Source organism: Schistocerca cancellata, chromosome 2 (genome assembly GCF_023864275.1).
Source record: "Schistocerca cancellata isolate TAMUIC-IGC-003103 chromosome 2, iqSchCanc2.1, whole genome shotgun sequence".
In the NCBI taxonomy this organism is placed as follows: domain Eukaryota; kingdom Metazoa; phylum Arthropoda; class Insecta; order Orthoptera; family Acrididae; genus Schistocerca; species Schistocerca cancellata.
This window is the reverse complement of record NC_064627.1, coordinates 459,599,543-459,609,074: the sequence shown is the minus strand read 5'-3', so window position 1 is coordinate 459,609,074 and position 9,532 is coordinate 459,599,543.

The window sequence follows — 9,532 nt, the reverse complement described above, 5'->3', positions numbered from 1 at the left end:
CATACATCCATGCCCGAGGCAGGATTCGAACCTGCGACCGTAGCGGTAGCACGGTTCCAGACTGAAGCGCCTAGAACTGCTCGGCCACACCGGCCGGCACCCGTGCTGCATTCAGTTGCTGTGTTATTCTGGGCGATACGATTTTCTGACGAACATTTGCATAAAGAAAAAGAGATAAACGGCAGAGTATCTAGATACTCTAGATACTCTGCAAATCACATTTAAGTGCCTGGCAGAGGGTTCATCGAAACAACTTCCCAATTCTCTATTATTCCAATCTCGTATAGCGCACAGAAAAAACGAACACGTATATCCTTCCGTACGAGCTCTGATTGCCTTTATTTTATCGTGGTGATCATTTCTCCCTATGTAGGTCGATGTCAACAAAATATTTTCGGGTTTGGAGGAGAAAGTTGGTGATTGGAATTTCGTGAGAAGATTCCGTCGCAACGAAAAACGCCTTTCTTTTAATGATGTCCAGCCAAATCATGTATCATTTCAGTGACACTCTCTCCCATATTTCGCGATAATACAAAACGTGCTGCTCTTCTTTGAACTTTTTCGATGTACTCCGTCAATCCTATCTGGTAAGGATCCGACACCACGCAGCGGTATTCTAAAAGAGGACGGACAAGCGTAGCGTAGGCAGTCTCGTTAGTAGATCTCTTACATTTTCTAAGTGTCCTGCCAATAAAAAGCAGACTGATTTATCATGTAAACGAAATTTAACGGATTCCTTTTAGAACTCATGTGGGGGACCTCAGATTTTTAGTTATTTAGGGCCAACTGCCAATTTTCGAACCATTCAGATATATTTTCTAAATCGTTTTGCAATTTGTTTTGACGTTATGATGACATTATTAGTCGATAAACGATAGAGTCATCTGCAAACAACCTAAGACGGCTGCTCAGATTGTCTCCCAAATCGTTTATATAAATTAGGAACAGCAAAGGGCCTATAACACTACCTTGGGGAACGCCAGAAATCACTTCTGTTTTACTCGATGACTTTCCGTCAATTACTACGAAATGTGACCTCTCCGACAGGAAATCACAAATCCGGTCACATAACTAAGACTATGTTCCATAAACAAACCATTTCACTATAGGCCGCTTGTTTGGTACAGTGTCAAAAGCCTTCCGGAAATCCAGGAATACGGAATCAATCTGAAATCCCTTGTCAATTATACTTAACACTTCATGCGAAAAAGAGCTAGTAGTGTTTCACAAGAACGGTGTTTCCTAAGTCCATGTTGACTGCGTGTCAATAGACCGTTCTCTACAAATAAATAAATTAGATACAGATGAGTGGTTTTCAGGGATGACAGCTACCGTGCAATGCTATCATCTGAGATATCGTTTGCTGAAATCGCGCGAAGCGTTTAAAAGTTGTTAATTCAGAGGCTCATTGCGGAAGTATTTACTCACTGTAAAATATAAATGTCTGTAGTTTTTGAGATACTGAAAATAATACATTTTTAGTGGATATGGTTCACTTTTCTGAAAGCTCCGACGTATTCAGATTTGCTGTATTATGTAACTGGCGACTTATTATAGAATTTCTGAAAGTTGTGAGTAGTCATATTTCAGATTGTCTGACACTCCGCCATTTCTGGTGCATCATCTCTGTTCTTCAGCTAAGCGAGCGGCCGACGTTCGCATTCCTTGCATTGTGGTTTTCACGTTTACGGCCAGGCTGACTGCCTCCATACCAGTCTCTTTGCTGGACCACCCGCTGCGCACCATTGGCTCAGGGGCTGCTGGCTAGTGTTCAGCTGCACAAACAAATTCACCTCACCAATTCCAAACTGCCGAATAACACGCCTACATGTGCGGAACGTTACAAGAGGTATACCAGACTTTCCTTATGAATTGTTTAGCATTTGCACATAAATGGTTCAAATGGCTCTGAGCGCTATGGGACTTAACAACTGAGGTCATCAGTACCCTAGAACTTACAACTACTTAAACCTAACACACATCCATGCCCGAGGCAGGATTCGAACCTGCGACCTTAGCGGTCGCGCGGTTCCAGACTGAAGCGCCTTTAATCGCGTGGCCACACCGGCCGGCCATTTGCACATAATGTCCATTCCTACAGAGTAGTTTGTGTTTATCTAGATGCAAAAATAGTTGACGTTTCGGCATTAATTACATCATTATTTGCAACAATGAGATTTTGATTGTGAGACTTCTGTCTTTTCCACAGTAACTGTAACGTCACACAGTGTGAATAAAAGCAGTAGGGTCAAACGTGAAAAAATTGTTCCCGACAAGAGAAGAAACATAAATAACTTCTCCTCTGTCTCTCTCTCCCTCCCTCTCTCTCTCTCTGTCTGTCTCTCTCTTTCTCCCCCTCCCCTCCCTCCCTCCCCCTCTCTCTCTTAGCGCTTATTCCGTCGTATAGCGTCCAATGTTTAGTGTTTATTTGGCTTATTTGTTTAATTTTGACTATGTGGCCGAATGCCTTACTTAATGGAGACAGTCGTCACTTAACTTAATGTAGGGGCATCGTGTGCTCAATCTGTCTGTAAATCAAGTAAGGTTTGTTGTATGTGTTATTGTATTTTAATCTTCTTGTGTAGTGCTTTTTATGAGACGTAGTTGGTTACCAGCCCAGCATGTGCCTGAACGAGTGTGGACAACCGCCGAAAAAACCGCACTCACGCTGGCTGGAGTACCAGATCACTGTGTGGACAGATCCAGATGTGGCTCACCATCTTGTCTCGTCAGTCAACGTGCTGTGTATTAAGCTATACTAGCGTATTCAGAATGACCAATGGATTACAACGTAGATGCTGGGCCAGTACTGCATTAATGATCTCCACTTTACAGCAGATGTTCAAAGGGAGGAAAGGGCGAAGTGAAATTAACATACCGTCGGCGACTATTTCATTAGAGACAGCGCACAAGCTTCGACTGGGGACGGATGGTGATGGAACCACTGGCATTCGTCTTCATCTGTATAGGGAAACCACAGAGAACCTAAAGTCTGGATGGCCAAAAGAGAGTTTCATGTGAAAAATACTATGTTCGCCGATCACATGGTGATTTTATTTTTGTTAGAAATTTCGTCCCGTGTCCGAACTGCGTTACGGACTGCACTGGTGTATTGTTTAGGAGTCAGCATTAGGAACTGATTCACCACGCACGTAACTTTTCAAGTGACAGTCACACGCTACGGTCGCAGGTTCGAATCCTGCCTCGGACATGGATGTGTGTGATGTCCTTAGGTTAGTTAGGTTTAAGTAGTTCTAAGTTCTAGGGGACTGATGACCTTAGCAGTTAAGTCCCATAGTGCTCAGAGCCATCTGAACCATTTTTTGACAATCACATACAAATCAAGGCGACCAAAGTTCAGAGATGAAAGTGGCCGTTATCCTACCATCGACTCACACTCATCTTTTGGTGACCATGATCTGATCCTGGCATGTTATCATTGGGAAGTGAGTTAAAATTTTTTAATTATCTTGATCGCAAGAAAACATAAAATTTCAATTTGCTGTTAATTGGTTTTGATTGGTTGAGAACAATCTTTAGATCTATGGAATAAGTAGAACATTATCTTTTAATTAGTGTGAATGTAACAATCTTTAAAAAAACATACATTCCTTTAAAATATTAAAACATAAAATTGTGAAAAACATACCAAGCTTACTAAAGACTCAGGGTCTATGTATAATGTTGACCACAACACCATCATTACTAAGTGTAACTCAGAGCTACGGAAATAAAGGAAACATTGTCTTTCCATTAATGTGAACATTTAGCAGGCTTTAAAATTTTCATTAATTATAAAAGTATTGAAACATAAAAGTATTAACAATCAAGACAAAACGTACCATGGTTGCTAAGAAATCTGTACCTAAGTGCAATGTTGACCTTATCGTGATATTTAGATATAGATTCCTCAGTGGGTGTGCTACGTTTTTATTGTTTTTTACTATCTTGATGTTGAATACGTCTTTAAAGAATGAGTTTTTAAGGCTTGTTAAGTTTTTAAATTAACTGAAATCAATTTCCCCGTTCCTGGTCCCATTAGTAGCGGACTCTTTTAAGCTTTTCTCTAATTTCCTGTTGAGATGGCATAAGACTATTCCAGCTGGTCAGTCTACTCCGCTGCTAAGCGATGTCGCAGCTACCTTATAATGTTGCTTGCAGTTGCAGTATGATGCTACCAATGAGCAGTCTAATAACAGGCAATACGCTGCTAGATGCAGCATTTCAGAGGTTCTTTGCAGGCCTTTTTAAAGAAGATGTGCTATTCTGCTGTGCCACTACGGGACCCCACCATGGATTATGTTGCATAGTGTTATGAAGGGTCCATTAAGGCAGCTATGACGCTTACCAGTTACGTCAGTCACGACAACATGTCTGCCTCCGACTCAGCTGGCTCCGACCAAATACATATCATATGACTAAACTACTTTGTGACCTTATTTAGGATGAAAATTTACCCGCGGTGCTGAAGATACAGTACCATTTCTTGCCAATGAATCCATTGTGTGTGTTTGTTGAGATTGCCAATTTGTAAAGTCTATCTCTTCCTACAAACTATAATTACCTGACTGTTGTTTACCGTCCACTAAAGTCAGTAGAATATCAAAACTAATTACAAAGTAGGCTAGACATCTGCGTGGTACGAAAAGTAACAATTGACTCTGAGCAATGAAGACTATGAGGCCATACATAACTAGTAAAAATTCCATTGCAGTTCGGTTACGCGATAAATAATGTGTATTTAAAGGTTGTAAATTCAACTAAATACTTAGGGATCACAACGAAAACGGCGCTGGAATCACTCCATACGAAATGTTGTGAGGAAGGCGAACCGAAGGCTATATTCAATTGGCAGAACACTCAGAAGAAGCAAAAAATCTACTAAATAGTGTATCTACACTACGCTTGTCCATCCGCCGCTCGTGGTCTCGCGGTAGCGTTCTCGCTTCCCGAGCACGGGGTCCCGGGTTCGATTCCCGGCGGGGTCAGGGATTTTCACCTGCCTCGAGATGACTGGGTGTTTGTGTTGTCATCATCATTTCATCATCATCCAGGAAAGTGGCGAAATTGGACTGAGCAAAGATTGGGTAGTTGTACGGGCGCTGATAACCACGCAGTTGAGCGCCCCACAAACCAAACATCATCATCACACTACGCTTGTCCGTCCTCTTTCGGGATATTGCTGCGCGTTATGGGATGCTTACCAATTAGGTTTGACAGAGAACTTCCGGAAAAGTCAAAAGATGGACACCTCCTTCTGTGCGAGGGTCATTCAAAAATAACACTCAGCTTTTTTACAGCCGTTTTCTTCGGTGATTCAAATTTGGTGTTTCTTCTGCACGAGTGTGAAGTTTCGAACAATTCCGATGGATGGAAGAGCGTTAGTGAACTATGGAAATGGCGTCTGCGCGAGACACTCGTTATACACAAAGAGCTGTAATTGAATTCTTGATTGCAGAATAGAAACCGAGGTGAACACCCATAAACGTCTGTGTGCAGTGCATGGTAATGATGCTGCTGGCAGGAGTGCTGTTGGGCGATGATCGAGTTCGGGACGTCCTGCCCCTCACAGGCACTGCTCCTGACATGGCGAATCGTGCCGATGTCATTATACGAGCAGAGCGGCGCATCACGACTCGACGATATTCTCTGTAGTTATCGGTTAGCATTGGAAGTACGGGTGCAATGATTGAGACTTGCATATTCAAAGGTGCGATCAAGATGGGTTCCGCGAATGCTCACAACAAAACACAAGATTCAAAGAAAAGCCATTTCGTGTGAACTTCTGGAGCAGTTTGAAGCCAATGTACAATCCTCTCTGTCACAGGTCGTTTCAAGTGATGAAAGCTGGGTGCATCATTCTTACTCGGAAAGGAAAAGGTGGTCACTGGAGTGGCATCACTAGCAGTCACCAAAAAATAAGACATTCAAGGCATCTCCCTCTGCTGCCAAAGTCACGATGACAGTCTTTTGCGATGGGGATCGTGTTATTCTCGTGGACGTGTTCCCAAAGTTAATCGAGAGGCGTATGCGGAGACTCTGAACAAAGTGAAGAATCGTTGCCTACATGTTGTGCCTGGTAAGAATCCAAAAGAAATCTTTCTCCAACATGACAATGCACGCCCATACACAAGTCTCAGGACCCAGGAACACATCGCCAAATTGGTCTGCACTTCATTGCGTCAATCGCTCCGTAGCCCAGACCTAGCGCCGTCTTACTTCCCTCTGCTTGGGCCACTTAAGGATTTATTACGTGGTAAACACTTTGAAGATGATGTGAGAGTAAATCTAGTAGTGAGAACGTAACTGCGATCACAGATCGGGAGCCGTTACCAGCAGGGACCACATGCTCTTCCCCAAGGTTAGCGCAAGGCTGTAGTACGTGATAAAGACTATGTAGAAAAGTATTACATGTAAAACAAATATTGACTGATATTGTCACCAAATTCTAACTCTTAGGCATAAATGCATTCAGAGAAAAAAAACTGTGAAGTAACATTTATTAAACTTCCCTCTTATTGCAGCAAAACGTGGGAGATAATATGTTTCAAGCTTACAGCCAAGATGTTCAAGTGGATTAAGATCTCTGCTCTGTGATGGAAACGTGGAAATGTGGAGAGTATGGCACAACAACCACAGCCAAACAATTTCCACTGTATCCTTAGGGTCCATGTCTTTTTGAAGGTAGTAATCTGTGCCCAAACCAAAACTAGAAACACTTCACTATCAGTACGTAGTAGTAAATGATGGCAGACTTTTGGTGTGGGAACGACTAAATACTGAGTTGGATCCCACATTACATATACTCCAAAGCAAAACACGGAGGTGGAGGAATCATGGTATGGGGATGAATGGCTACATCTGGTGTTGGGAAACGTGCTTTTGTTGAAGATAACATAAACAGATATCCTAAAGGCAAATCTGCAAAAACGTATTGCTAGTATAGGTTTAGGCACAGATATTACTACCTTCGACAAGACATTAACGTAAGCATACAGAGGAAATTGATTGTCTGTGGTTTGTTTTACCATATTCCCCACCTTTTCACGTTTCCATAGCTGAGCAGAGATCATAATCCACTTGAACATCTTGGCTGCACACTTGAAAGAATGGTCAGAAAGCATGAAATACGAAGTAAGACTGCTCTGAAACAACGTCTGCACCATGAACGGCGAAATATTGCTTCAGAGATTGCCAAAAGTTTCAGTCCGGAACCGCGCGACTACTACGGTCGCACGTTCTAATCCTGCCTCTGGCATGGATGTGTGTGATGTCCTTAGGTTAGTTAGGTTTAAGTAGTTGTAAGTTCTGGGGGACTGACGACCCCAGATGTTAAGTCCCATAGTACTCAGAGCCATTTGAACCATTTGATTGTCAAAGCAGGCTCAGTCCATGCCAAAGGGGACAACGGAAGCTATAAATACAAGAGGAATGACTACGAAGTGCTAACATTATCATTATATTTATTTACATTGTAATTTTCGTTGCATGTATAAATACTTTTTTACCCACTGTGTGACGCCAGTTGGTACACAGCATTTAATTACTTACTACAGAAGGCTACTTTAGTTAATCTTTTTATATGTACAGATTACGAAAGAATCCCCATACTGTTAGTTTACCTAGCAACATCTGTGGTTGTGACCTTTAGTTCTGATAAACACAGCTATTCTACATGAACAACGGTGTATGAATATTTTTTTCCATGACTGCAGATGTACACTGATGGGAAAAAGATCGCAGCACCTGAAGAAAATTAATGTAGAGTGTTGAAATTTCAGAAGTACATCTGTCTCGGTAACATATTTAAGTGATTAACACAGCAAGATCACAGGTGAATGTAACCGCGAGATAAGCCATTGCAAATGTGAAATGCTGGTACATTATTAACCAGTGTAACCGCGAGACCGTTGTTGCAAGCATGCAAACATGTATGCATTGTGTTGTACAGGTGCAGGAAGACTGTAGGATGGACTTCCATGCCTATTTCACTTGGTCGGTCGAACAGGGACGTTTAATGTTGTTTATGGTTGACGCTAGAGTCGTCGTCCAATGATGTCCAATACGTGCTCCATTGGAGACAGATCTGATGATCGAGCACGCCAAAGCAACATGTCGACACTCTGTAGAGTATGTTCGGTTACCACAGCGGTATGTGGGCGAGCACTATTCTGTCGGAAAACACCCCCGGGATGCTGTTCATGAATGGCAGGGCAACAGGTCGAATTACCAGGCCGACGCACAGATTTGCAGTCAGGAGACGTAGGATAACTACGAGGTGTAGGTCCAGTGTGTCTATTTCGCAGATAGGTTGGTTGCAGGTCCTCAACTGGCCTCCTCCTAATCAACACACGGACATCACTGGCACCGAGGCAGAACGAGATTTGCCGGCCAGAGTGGCCGAGCGGTTGTAGGCGCTACAGTCTGCAACCGCGCGAGCGCTACGGTCGCAGGTTCGAATCCTGCCTCGGGCATTGATGTGTGTGATGTCCTCAGGTTAGTTAGGCTTAAGTAGTTCTAAGTTGTAGGGGACTGATGACCTCAGAAGTTAAGTTCCATAGTGCTCAGAGCCATTTGAACCAGATTTCATCAGAAAACACAACAGACTTCCACCCCGTCCTCCAATGACCTCTCGCTCGACACCACTGAAGTAGGAAATGGCGGTGGTTTGGGATCAGTGGAATGCGCGCTACAGGGCGTCTGGCTCGGAGTTCTCCTTGAAGTAACCGATTTGTAACAGTTGGTTGTGTCATTGTAGTGCAAACTGCTGATCAAATTGCTGCTGTACATGCAGTACGATGTGACAGAGCCATACGCCGAACACAATGGTCTTCCCTCTCAGTGGTGCCCAATGGTCGTCCGGAGCCCGGTCTTCTTGTGACCGTCCATTCTCGTGACCACAGCTGCCAGCAGTCCTGTACAATGGCTCCATTCCTGTCAAGTCTTTCTGCAGTATTCCAGAAGGAACATTGAGCTTCTCGTGCCCTATAAAACTCCTTCGTTCAAACTCATTGATATGTTGATAATGGCGTCTTTGTCGCCTTAAAGGTATTCTTGACTAACATCAAATGACCACATCCAATGTCAAAGTAAATAACGCTCGCGACCGTTACAGTGGGTATTTAAAGGAAATCTGATTTGCATACTCTTAGTTGTGCTACTAGCGCCACTCTTCTGCGACTGGCGTGAAATTTGAATAGACATCATGTTTCAGATGTAGGAAAATGCCTATCAACTTTCGTTTATGTCGCACAACTCCTCATTGGTTGCTTTTTTTGCCTCAGTGTAGAACTCTAACTGGCCATTGTCGCATCTACGCCCCAGTTGCAGTGAATGTCATAGCGCTGAAAGTACGTTACAAGCTCCATGCGAAGAAAGAGGAACTTAATTTATCGAGATGTGTATCATCAACACAAAACTGTGTTATTTCTATATCTTGCTAACATTTACTGTCAATAATTAACTCTGCGATGAGGTATTCTTTGCTGTACCTCGTAGCCGACATCGCTAACTCTGTACTGTTCGAATCTGG